We start from the raw sequence: 13,513 nt of genomic DNA on the forward strand, positions 1-13,513 counted from the left end.
TGATTCCATCAGGCCCACGTGTTCCATCAAGGTGGTATTTGAAATTGCACACTCACTCACACGGTCACCTGAATATTGTTTCTCTCTCTCCATGTCTCTAGAACATGGGTTTTGTGTGGGCAGGGACAGATCTGTCTTATTCAATTTCATGTTCCCAATGTCTGGCTCATAGTAAACAATCGATCAACCAATCAATTAATAGATAGACATGCACACAGTAACTGACAATGATAACAAGTTACCCTCCAGAGTAATACCGGGGGAAAGAGGTCCCACAACCCACAAAACCGTCAGCTTACACTCGAGATCGGTAACTCTCCACCTGGCGCAATTTTGCTTCCTGAGGGATTTTCATTATTTTTTATCGAAGTGGTTTTTATTTGTCATGACTTTAGGGGTGGGTGCTGCCGCATCTAGTGGGTAGAGACCAGGGGTAGCGCTGAAACCCCTCCAGGGCATAGCAGCCCCTCACGACTAAGAATGATCCTGCCCCAAACGTCAATATTGCCAGTTTGAGAAAATGTGCCTAGGAACACAACATTTTCTATTTGGAAGCAGCATCTCATATCAAGAACAAGTTGCTCGCTTGATGGGTGGGCAAACTGAGGCCCAGGAAAGGAAGAAACATGTCCAAAGAGATGGAATAAGGAAGTGGCCAAGCAGGCCGCTGAGCCACGGGACCATGCGGGAGGGAATGAGAGTGTGTTCAAGCTGCCACACCGAGAAAATTAGGGCCTCTTTCCCCAGCCCCAATAACAAACAGGGCTTGGCAGCAGGCAGCAGGGGCTGGCTGAGCCCCACCTCTAGCCCTTGCACTTGGCACAATGAGCTGTACTCAGCACCGAATGCCAAGTCCCAGCAATTAGCTGCGGCAGGCCCACTAGCCGATTTCACACTGGGCTACTGGCCCAGACTGCTGTAGACACGTGCCCTCCGCATCTAGATGCCTTGGCAACCAAAGGCAATGTACTTGCCATCCCTGGAGCTGGGACCACAGGGCTCTGGCCACGGGGTATCTCCCACCTGCTACTGAATGGCCTGTGGGCCCTGGAACAAAGAAGGGAAGATTACAGTTTTCCCTCTGGCTCTTTCTGCGGCTTTGTTGGGAGCACACAGCCCTGCCCAGGATCCTGCCATCCTCCCTCACCTCAGAGAGGAGCTCCCTTTGGTGTGAGGGAGAGAGGAACGAGGGATGAGAACAGGTCTCTGCTTGAAACATCTATCAAGCCGGAATAAAGATCTTGTCCAAGGCCCCTAGAAAAAGCTGATGTCTTGTGTATTGATGGGTAACAGAACACCTGGGATCTTAAGAATTCTATGGATTTTTTCATCAGAACCCAATTTCAATGGACTGGTTGGGCTGAACACATCTGTCACTCCCAGGTCCTCACGGTGACCAGCAACACATTTTTGCTTCTAGACTTGGAATTTCTGAGTCAACAATGGAAGCAGGCACTGGCAGCAGAGACTAAAACAACCAGTCTGTCCAAGATTCTGCCATTTGCAAAGCACTCCCACATCCTGAATCATACTGGTTCTTCACAACCATCCAGAAAGGGATGTCCAGCAGGGATTTTTTTTTTTTAAGATTTTATTTATTCATTTGACAGAGAGAGACCACAAGTAGGCAGAGAGGCAGGCAGAGAGAGAGAGGAGGAAGCAGGCTCCCTGCTGAGCAGAGAGCCCGATGGGACTCGATCCCAGGACCCTGAGATCATGACCTGAGCCGAAGGCAGTGGCTTAACCCACTGAGCCACCCAGGCGCCCATCCAGCAGGGATTTTTAGCTGTTTAGCAGATGACTAGCTGCTCCGAGGCTCCGAGGGCACCGTAACTTGTCCAGAGTCACAGACCTGCTGATTGGGAGAGCTGACGTTCAAATTCAGGCCTTGTGATTCTCTGTCTTCTCTCCACTACACACATACTGCTGGAAATGTTGGTGACCAGGCGAAGTCCAGTTCTTTGGGTCACCCATCTGCCCACCAGGATGTCCCTGAAACTCTTTAGCCAAGCGCTGGGTCTCCAAACAACAGTTTGTTGGATCACTTTCTCCCAGCTTCTCCATGCCCTTGGAGGCTGACGGGTATTTGTCCCCATCTTCTGATTGGGCCTGGCCAAGTGGGAGCCTCAGTAAGATCAAAGGGGGGAGGGGAATGGGGTTGCATCAGGCTGCCTGGGTCCCTCAATGAGAGGGTCACTGGTCCACTCAAGACAGCTCTCTCTGTCCCCAGAGCACTCTCCCTCTGGATTCCAGTAACTGCTTCCTCCTCTAATCACTTCTGACCCAAGGGTAATAACCACTAATCAAAATACACAGCATATCAAACGATGACAAAAAGCTAAGGAGAAAAGGAAAGCAGGATACAGGATGAAGAGGTGTAGAGGGATGGGGTTGTTAGAATTTTAAACTGGGAGACCAGGAGAGACTTCACCAAGAACGTGACATTGGAGCAAAGACCTAAATAGAAGTGAATGCCCAAGCCATGCAGATATCCCGGGGAAGAACTCTCCAGATGCTGGGTGTATTGGAGCAAGGAAAACCGGAGCAGGTGCTCAAGGGGTGGCCCAGGGCACAAGGGGACTGACAGACCCAGCAGAGGGACTGGACTGGGGGGCAGTGCAGACAGGGCAGAAGCCAATGAGAATGGGGTTTAGGGGATGGTGGCTCAACACAGAGACCAGAAAAAGAACACAAGGGACAGGCAACATGGACACAGCATCTGCGACTCAGCTCTGAGCCCTTCAAGAAGTAATTGCTGAATCAGTTGAATATGCTTGGCCCTGGACAGTGCTCTCCCTGGGCTGCCCATATCACTCACCCATGTTATTTTTTCCACCCTTCGTTTATCACCTGTCATTCTATATGAATCCGTTTACTTGTTTAATATTTAAAGTGCATGAAACAAAGACCTTACTTTTCATAGCCAAAGCCATCGCCCTAAGATCTAGTCAAAGACTTGGCACACAGCAGGTGCTCAATAAATGCTTGTTTAAAAACGAATGGGTACATCGATGACCATGCAAACTACTCCTACTGCTGATGCTAATTTTTTTTCCTCCAGATTTTTCATTCCAGCCCACATGAATGGAAATGCAAGAACTACAGCTTTACCACTGAGAACAAAGTATATCTTTAGAGCACTCACGGTCCTTGAATCAACAAAGCATTTGGCACACAGTAGGTGCTTAATAAATACACACAGCCTCGACCAGGGATGTCACCTGGAAGCCCTAATTCAGCCCTAAACCCATCCCACAATTCCTGAATGCCACAGTGTCCTATTTTAAATATGACCATTTATGTTTTTCTTGCCTTCTCTGCCCACCCGTCCCGTGGAAATTCTGCCTCAGTAAGTCCTAGGGACCCACATTGTGTGGAAGAGAATAGAAGCTGTTTGCACAGAAATGAAAGGAGAAAATGATAACTTTCCTTTGCTTTTTTTTTTCTTACTTTAAAAGGAAGCTCTTGAAAATAAATGGGAGGCCCCAAGGGGAACAAGGCATAAAGTATACACCATAATGATGTTCTGAAAAGAGAACAAAGAAATTGCCAGAGACCACCATTTTGGGCAGCTGGAAGAGATTCGGCTAGCTTGGGAGTGTGGGGGGACCAGACCTAGAAGGAGCAAGAACAGAATTCAAGTCAGCACCAAGAGAGCCTGGGAAGACAAAGTTACCCCCGCACACCACCCACCGCCAGTGAAGTGACCTCCTTGGGCTCTACAGAGCCAGGCAAGGGCCCCCCATGGGCAGTTGCTCAGAGATCCCCAGCAATCCAGCTAAGCACTAACTGAAGGGTGAGGGTCAACCTTCTTGTCAACAGTCCAACATACTTCCGCACTCCATCCCCCTCCAGCCTTCCTGATGGCCAGAGAGATGCTGGTAGTCTATGGGAACAGAAGTCCCAGCACTTGGAACCATCTGAGCCTGGATGGTGAATGGCCAAGCCCAGGGCAAGGTTACATGAGACCTTTACTTCTGTGAGCCTCTGTTTCCTCTTCTGGAAAGTGGAGAGGGTGATACTTGACCACCACAAGCCACCAGCTGGCAGATGGAAAGAAGGGGGCTTTCCCTCCCCTGGAAGTGCCCTTGGTAGCCTTGGTGCAGGATGAGCTTGGGGGAGGAGGTGGGAAGAAGACAAGAGCCAGCCTGGCACAAAGCAGAGAGGGCTGCCCGAGGAGCTTGCCTCTAAAGGAGAGGAAGCCAGGTCGTCTGTTCCAGAAGTGCTCTTCTGGAAGAAGAGACAATGGGACCAAGGTGACCAGCACTCATTTATCAAGCCATCCAGTCATTTGTTTGACAAATATTTAATATTTAATATGTTAATAAAAATTTCTGATGTACCAAGGACACCGCGTGAGACTCTGGGAATAAAGCTCTGGAAAAGGGAGTGTAGAGTTCAGTGAGGCTGACAAGTACTTAAAGATACTTGAAGACATATATTTAACATAGTTGTAAAAAGTGCTGCAAGGAAAAACAACAGAGATTGCTACTGTCAAGAACTGTGGAAGGTCTGAGATTGACCCTCTTTGCCGCTAGTGAGTTAGCCTGCCGCAGCTTTATGGAGGCTGGCAGAAGACATGAGAGACCCCTGGGCCAGAGACGAGGGACAGTTTATTATTCACAGCACAGCAGTAATCAGAGAATCAGCATTTTCCTGCTCCCATTCCCCAAGTTCCAGTTCCCACACGGCAGTGCAAAGACATGCAATGAGTCACCTTATGGGCTAGGATAGGAACTCTGAGCTTAGAGAACCCAAAGTGTGTGTGTGTGTGTTAAATGCACATCATGTAAAATTTACTATGTTAGCTATTTCTTTTTTTTACGTTATTTATTTATTTTAGATGGAGAGAGCAAGCAGGGGGTAGGGGCAGAGCAGGAGGGAGAGAGAGTCTCAAGCCGACTCTGTGCTGAGCATGGAGCCCAGTGCAAGGCTCAAGGTCAGGACCCTGAGATCATGACCTGACCTGAAACCAAGAGTCGGGTGCTTAACTAACTGTACCACCCAGGCCGTCCTATCTTAACCAAGTCTAAGGGTACAGCTCAGTGTTATTCAATATATTCTCATGGTTGTGCGACAGAGCACCAGAGCTTTTCCTTCTTGAAAAACTGAAACATCATACCCATCAAACAACAACTCCCATTTGCCCTTTCCCCAGCCTCTGAGGACTATCACTCTACCTTCTGTCTCTCTGAATTCAACTACTCTAAAGATCCCATCTAAGTGGAATCATACAGTGAGTTTTGTGATTGGTTTGTTTCACTTAGCATCATGTCCTCAAGGTTCAAGCATGTTGTAGCCTGTATCAGAATTCCCTTGCTTTTTCAGTCTGAATAATATTTGGAAACCCAAATCTTTTATAGCAGACAGTAAACATGCCTCCCTTCCACTCTGGAAAAAGACACTATCTCTGTCTTTCAAGGCCATTCACTACACTAACAACTTCTAGAATGTAGTCCAGAAGGAAGGTAGTTAGTGTCTCCGCTTGCAAGAGAGGCAGAATTTCAAGACACCCATGCAGAATTGTCTCCAAATGACTATCAATCCAAAACAGAGTCTGCCTACTCATTCTACTGGAGTACCTCCCACCTACTCATCAATGCTGGGTATGAGCTACTAAACACTGTGCTTCAACTCTTTGCCCTTGGGATGGCAGGGCTGGGGAAGGAAGGCTTGCCTGGAAGTGGGCAACTTGGGGGAACTTTCTGGGGTAATGGAGATGTTCCATTCCTCGACAGGTGTGTGTTATTACACAGGTGCGTGCATTTGTCAAAACTGGTCACACCATACACTTAAGATCTGTGTATTTCAAGAGGGTATTACACTAAGCAAAATAAATTAATCAGAGAAAGACAATTATCATATGATCTCGCTGATATGTGGAATCTGAGACACAAGGCAGAGGATCATGGGGAAAGAGAGGAAAAAATGAAACAAAACGAAACCAGAGAGGGAGATAAACCATCAGAGACTCTTAATCTCAGGAAACAAACTGAGGGTTGCTGGAGTCCAGGGGGGTGAGAGGGACGGGTGGCAGGGGAATGGACATTGGGGAGGGCATGTGCTGTGGTAAGTGCTGTGAAATGTAAGACTGATGAATCACAGACCTCTACCCCTGAAACAAATAATACATTCTATGTTAATAAAAAAAAATCTGTGTATTCCACTGTTTTTGAATTATACAATAATTTTTTAAGTAGCTTTGGAAGAGTGTGGGCTTTGGAATCAAGCAGACCAACCCCTAGACTTTTGAACCACATGACCCAATGGACTCTCCTTTGTGTTTAAGCCAATTTGAGAAGATTCCTGGTGAACCCCTGCTTCTCCTGGTCTGTGCATAGCCAGCATCTTACACAGGGCCCGCCATGGCACCAGCAATTAGCAAATAGTGTCAGTGTCATTGAAGCATTTTTAGGAACCGACTTTGTTTCCACAACTAAAATCTTATCTGAAGCAAATGAAGGTGTTTCTGTAGATGCTTCAATTTTTATTGCTTACTGAAAACTCTTTCCTTGTTTCAGGGCCATGTGGAGTCCCCAGAATCCACCCAGCTAGGTTCATCCCTGAATCCCACTCGTGATTATGGAGCCCTCTCGTGTCCCAGGTGCTTGAGAAAGCACAGTGAGTAAGCCAGGCTGCCCGGGGCGCCTGGGTGGCTCAGTCTGTTAAGCATCTGCCTTCAGCTCAGCTCATGATCTCAGGGTTCTGGGATGGAGCCCCATCGGGCTCCCTGGTCAGCAGGGAGTCTGCTTCTCCCTCTCCCTCTGCTCCTCCCCCTGCTCACGCACTTGTTCTCTTTCTCTCTCTCAAGTAAATAAATAAAATCTATTAAAAAAAATAGGGTGCCCACAGTCCGGCCCCCATGGAGCTTGTGTTCTGATGGGCGAGATCATAACAACGCAAGCTCGACTCTGACAGGAGACCATTTCAGGTGCTGAGCAGACAAGAAGTGGAGGCTATGAAAGAATGTGGTAGAGGGGCAGGTTGGGGGGTGTCAGGGCAGCCTCCCTGAGGAGGGGACGTCTGCGATGAGAGCAGCCTTTCAGAGAGCTAGGGGAAGAGCCAGGTGGTCCGTGCATAGGGAGGGGAGCCCTTGAGGGCTGGCCTTCTGAGATCCTCAAGAGGCAGACTGGGATAAGGCAAAAGAGCCGGGGCTGGAGCCGCCAGTACGGCTCTGCCACTCATTTGCGGTGCAAACCCCACAAGTCTCTCACCCTCTCTGAGCCTCATTTGATTATCTGAACCCCGAAAGAAGGTCTAACAACGCCATCTCTAGGAGCCTTTCCAAATAGGACCATCCAGGAGCGCTTGACAGGACACTTGCAAAGCTCAGGCCACCTCTCTTAAGGTTTTAAGTCCCCAAGGGCAGAAGATGGAGGGACAGAGTCCACCAAGGCTGTGCCCTCTGGGGCAGAGGGCATGGACCTGAGACTCTAAAGCTGTGACAGATTTGCTGCTCCAAAATGAAGTTGTTCTCCTGTCTCCCCTCCCTGTCTGCAGGAACAAGAACAAGATGGCAAAAACCCAGGGCCCTCCGTTTAGCTGTCAGCAGCCCTCCGACTGGCTGCAGCCTTGGAGATAAATGGTCCCGTCAGCTGCCGAGGAGGGTGAGCTCAGGATTTCAGATGAAAATGAAATAAGAGGGAACACAGCCCAGAAGCAATGCAAAATAACGACAAGGGTACTAAAATCTTCCACTGCAGCAAGACGGATGCTCAATGGGGCGCTGACCTCAGACGCGGGGACACAGGCAATGAGCTCATGCGCAGGGGCTGGCTGGGGGGCCTCATGCTTCTGGGATCCAGGCGCTGTCTGAGGGGACCTGGCCCCGGCTGGTGTGGGACCCCTGCTTTCCTGCCTCCCCCTGCCCCTGCGCCTCCCTTTGCTTCTGAAGCCTCCTCCCCCTGCTTGTCTCCAGATCTGACATACCTGCAGGCCGGTTTACTTCAATCCCGTGCCAAGGAAAGAGCGCCCCAAACCCGAGACAGGCTACATCCCAGAAAATGAGGCAACAACCCCAGCAAGAGAAAACAATAATAACAAACCCATCAACTACCGGTGCCTCCAATTCTGCCAAAATCGAGACTCCCAGGTGGTTCCGGCTGTGCTGCAATCAGAGCTTCACGTCTCCTGGATGCGTGATCCGGAGCTAAAAGTTACCAACCTGGGTCCCCGCTCCCTTGCTCTCAAATGGGGGAATCAATAGTACTGCTCGCAGAGGGTGAGAAATACACGTAGAAATCTGAGCACGGAAGGCTCTCCATAAGTTAATTTCAATTTTTAAGTGTATTGTTTTATATTCACACTAAATATAGCTCTACCTGTCCAGATAAAGCAAAATAATACCAGCCAAGTTCAAACAGCCATGTGAGTTCACTGATCCCAAGAATCTATGGACTCATGGATTCAGAGCGAGCACCTGACTTCCCCTCCCCACACCTATCCAGCAAATCTTCAGCAATCATGGCCAGACTCCCTCTAAGCCTTGCTAAGCATCTGCCAGGACAGAATGCCCTCATGAACTGTCTCTCCTCTTAAAGAAAAAAAGCTGAAATCAGGGGTTAAAATCTCAAATACCTATGGGGGGCTTAAACTGGATGAGAAAACAGAGCCCCTGTTAGACATTAAGGAGTAGTGAGGACTGTGGCAAATCAGAGAACCCAAGCTCCATCTAAAGGAAAAGTTGCTACCAGCTCCAGCCAATTTTTGCCAGGGAGGAATATAAGGTTCAGAGTTGGCACATCTTCTGTGTTTTCAAGGGATGCCAGAAATCCAGACTTCTATGTGAGATCTCCCAATTTATAAATATTGGCACATAATTCATTATTTTTTAAAAACATGGAAGTCCTAGCAAGGTATATCTGTTTGCATCCCGGGAGCTGGGGGGACAGATCCCTCCCAGCTGTTACCGAGTACCAGACAAGTAGAATTTCCCTGCAAAAATCACAACACCTGGGTGTGCTAAAGCAACAAGGAACTCTAGACCCATCATTAAGCTCCAGGCAGGGCACCTATTAGTTGATAAAGACTTTGGACAAGAGCGAGGGAGAGTCTCCCAAGGGCCGCTGGGGCAGTGGAGGAAAGCCAAAGAAAGAGGTGGGTTTTGAAACGGGGTTTGAGGGCTGTCAGGACTAGGAAAAACTAAGCAATGAACCACAATCCAGAGTTGGGATTCAGGGAGAAGGGGAGCTAGAAGACCCTGGAAGCTCTAGCTCAGAGCTCAAATGTGGATCTAAAATGTAACCGTTCAGCACTCCCTCCAGGAGAGGCTATTAGGAAGACAGTCATCTGCTGTGCTGGGCTGATGGCGTTTAGAGATAGCACTGAGGACACAGGGTCCTCCCAGGAGAGAGGACAGCGCCGAGTTCTCTCTGTGTGGCCTGAAGTGGGCGGGGAGTCCTCTACCTCATGCGGACTGCTCACAACACACGGATCTGCATCTGTGTGGTCTCCCTCACTAGAATGTAAGATCTCCTAGGGCTGGAAATGTCTTTTGTTTCCCGAGTGCATGCTCAGTGCTCGGCTTATAGAAGGGTCTTAATGAATGCATGTCACATGATCCAATGAATGAACCCAAAGCACAAAAAGTAAAACATCAAAGAATAGGGTGTAGGATCACACTTCCGAAACAGACATTTGCCCCCAGGACAGGGAAAATGACCAAGAACATCTGTGCCCATTGTTGACAGCATCCATGAAGATTTGCTGTGTGCAGAGAGGGATGGGTCGTTTGGGGTTCCCACAAAAGGACTGTGGCATCCCATAATGATCAGAGTTCAGGAAAGCCCCTGGGAGAAGCACAAAATGTACGATCCATCAGAGCTCTCCTGGGTGTCCTGGATGGTTCTGGAACTAGAGTCAGGTACAGCCTCTTCCCTGGAGAGATGATGGTACAGCTGAGAGGCTCAGGGTGCCACAGAGGGGACGTGTATCCATTCACACACCTCGTCTAGTAGCACAACCCGAACCAGAACCCAGCTCTCCTCCAGAACCCAGCCAGTCCCAAGCACCCCGGACTAGTCACCCAACTGGGGGGCACTCACTTGGGGTACAGAACTTAAGGGGGCACTTAAAAAGCCCAGCAATCAAGATAAATAACATCTTGATACGGTACTTTTTTACATCAAAATTCTGTGCAAAATAAATCCATGATGAACAAAATACTGACTATAAAAATAAAGACTTGAGTACAGCCACACCCTTGCGCTCCCAACCTCACCCTCCATGCCCTGATCCAGGCCGGGGGTCCCAACGGGACGACTAAGACAGGGACGAACTGGTTACCTGGAAAACTGGGCACAGATCACTCCAGGCACCAGGACAGAGCTTGCTTGGGGTGTCTGAGGCACACAAAGGCAGAATGCCTAGGGCAGAATGACAGGAAGTGGCCGAGGTGGCCCCATGAAGGCCCTCCACCCCACCCACCCCCACTCCCAAGCAGCACTCTTCCCACTGGGTGTGAATCCCGCAGACCTCCAGGCAAGTCCCCTGCCAGGAGAGCCAAGGGAGAAAGATCCCACCTGTCACCCCCTCTCTAGACTCCTGTCCTGTTGCCAGTTGTCTTGCAAATCGAAGCCCTCCCATCTCAAGGGGTGGGGGATGGATAATAAAAATTTTGGACAGCTCTGGCTAACCCTTCCTGCCATGGAAAAACAACCTGGAGCTTTATGACTTACTGACAGTTGGTTATGAATGGGAAGGAAACCATATGCTTAAGCCACTGACAGTAACTCCCTTTTAAGGTGTTTCTCGGGGCCAAGAAAGCCCCAGACTCCTGCCCCCATCCTGTTAGCAGCTTTCTGCCCCTGACGGGCTTGGGCTTTAGGTCAGACAGGCCTGGATTCAGATCCAGTTCTGCATTGACTGTGTGGCCCTAGACAGTCCGCCAGCTCACGCTTCCGGGGACCCCCTGGTCGCACGAATGACATGATGTGGGCTGAGGGACCGACGGGCTGAGGCGAAGGGGTGTCCCCAGCCCAGCAGCAGCTCGCCACTCACTTGAGGGATGTCAGCCAGATCTCTGTTTCAAAGGAAAAAATGTCATGTGAAATCTCCTGATTTTTAAAGGCTGGCAACTAATTCACGATTAAAAAAAAAAAAAAAATTAATCCCGCAGAGCCAAAGAAAACAGGTCTTCGAGCCAGAGCCAGAACCCATTTTGTGCCTCTGATGCCTACAAACCGCCCAGCAACCTGCCTGGCCCCTAGTAGGTAGTCAGCAAGCATCGAGGGTTCATCTTTCCAGAAAAACCTTCCCTGGCATCATCAACGTGCATTTCCACACAACAGCTTGGGAAGGAATGCTTCTTAGGAGGGAAATGAAGATATGAAGAGAAGAGCTGAAAATCTGGAAGGCTCTAAAGGGAGGGAGGAACTGCAAAGAGGGAATTCCTTAAAAGGATTTAAAAGGATTTTATTGGACATAGTTTAGCACAAGTCAGGGATAAGATCAGGCAGTCATGTAACTCCTGGGCACAGCAAGTGAGTCTGTGTCGGGGAGTGAATTGGGGGGTGTGGGAAGAAAGGACTGTCCCTACTGATGGTCTCCATCCAGTGATTTGGAGTCTTCTGTCCACAGGTCACCCTAACACTTGACTCAAGCACATAATGTTCTGATAGGCCCAACCCCAAGGGACAGTACCCCTCTCCCAGGGGTGCTCATAAGGTCCAGCTGACCCTATACCCCCACTGGATCTCATAGATCATGTGGGTTTTGAAATCAGACCCAGCTGGGATGAGCTTCAAGTCTTCAACATCAATGGTTCTCAAAGTCCCAGACTAGAAGCATCAGAATGACCAGAGAACTTACTAGAAGGGTCCCACCCCAAACCACTGAGTCAGAAATCGGATGGGGGGTGGGAGGTAGCACCTCTGTCTTCGTCCTGTGCTCCCCAACAAGTCATATGCGCCCCTGAGATGATCAAATCTACCCTCAAAGGATTGTCCTGAGTGTTCCTCCTTCAATAATTTCAGGAACCTGGTCTGTCTGTGCCTGGCAGTGTGGAAGATGCTGGAAGGCTAGCACATCGATGGAGCTTCGTGTCTAGTCCGGAGACAGACAATAAGCAAGGAAAAAAAGAAAAGACATAAATGCCCATTTTCAGACAGGAGAGGAAGACGGGGACCTGAGCCACCACATAGGGCTTGTTCCTCAAAATGTGCTCCGGGGACCACCTGACCGCCAAAGCACATACAGATAGGAAGACCTCTCGTACACACCCTCCGCAGCACCTCTCTCTGCTGTCCCCGCTGTTGCCTCAAATATGCGTCCCTCTCCTTCCTGCTGCAGGATCATTGCCTTCGCCATTCCATCCCCCTGGAAAGCTCTCTTACCAGATCCTCCTTGTTCACGGCTGTGTAAATGTTCCCTCCTCAGCGGTCTACCGAAAATGGTCTCTCCCCCCGCTCTGTACCCCACCCCCGCTCTGGCTTCTTCCTTGCCCCCCTCACAGACTGCAATCATGCTTGTCAGCGGTTTTCATGATTCAGCCAGAAGGTGAGTTCTTGGGGACAAGTCCTTGTCTGTTGTGGTCATCTCCGCGGCCCCAGGAAGCCACCGTTTGCTGAACGGACACTAGAACCCTATTTCTCTTCCTTAAGTCCCAGAAAGCGTGGGCGTGCACCTGCCGAGGCTGCTCCCCACCCTTCGGTGGGAGGTCTCAGGCCCCGCCCACAGTGGGGTTTCTTCAACGCCTTTCTGGGTTCTCCGACGGCGGCGGAAAAAGGCGGCAGAGACTTCAAGGAAAAGAGGAAAGGAGGGTGCGAGGCAAAGGACCCTAGGAGGCCAGCCCTGCGGTGGCTCTGGAGGAAGCCGTCCAACCCGACCCGCAGCAAAAGCGGAACTCCTTCCAATTTCGAAGCGAGCCATCGCTCCCGACCGGCTGCCCGTGCACCGAGGGGTGCTGGACCCTGGGAACCCGGGACCCCGGGTGTGAGTGCCCCGCGTCGGCCAGGCGTGCAGGCGGCCAGACCACGGGGACCAGGAGGGAAAGACGCCTGACGGGGCAGGTGCCGTCCCTAAGAAGTTGACGCTGCCAGCCGCTGGCAGCCCCTGGTCCGCAGGGGCACGAGGACCCCGCCGGAACAGCACACGACAGGCTGCGACATGTGGCCCCCAGAAGGCTGAAGGGTGCGCGGCCCCGAGGCCGCGGAGCGTGGGCACTTCGCCTGGCACGTGTAGACCCGGGGCCGTGACGCGAGGGGTGCAGAGCCACTGGGGCACCGGAGCGCGGGGCGGGGGGGGGGGGGCACACGTGACGAGGCGCGCGACCTGGGGAGGGGGGAGGGCGCGCGGACGGCTCCGGGGCGGCGAGCGCGGGGGAGCGCCGGGGTGGGCGGCGGGCGGCCAGGCGGCCCCGGGCGTGCGGTCCGGGCCGAAGCGCTGCCCACCTGGGCGCGAGACCCGCCGGAACCCGGCAATAGGGCGAGGCCGGCGCCGCGCTCTCCGCCGCGCGCCCACTCTCCCCGCCCCGCGCGCAGTCCCCTCCCTCCGTCCCGCCTCCTGCCCCGTCCCT

Source organism: Neovison vison, chromosome 8 (assembly GCF_020171115.1).
Source record: "Neovison vison isolate M4711 chromosome 8, ASM_NN_V1, whole genome shotgun sequence".
NCBI lineage: Eukaryota > Metazoa > Chordata > Mammalia > Carnivora > Mustelidae > Neogale > Neogale vison.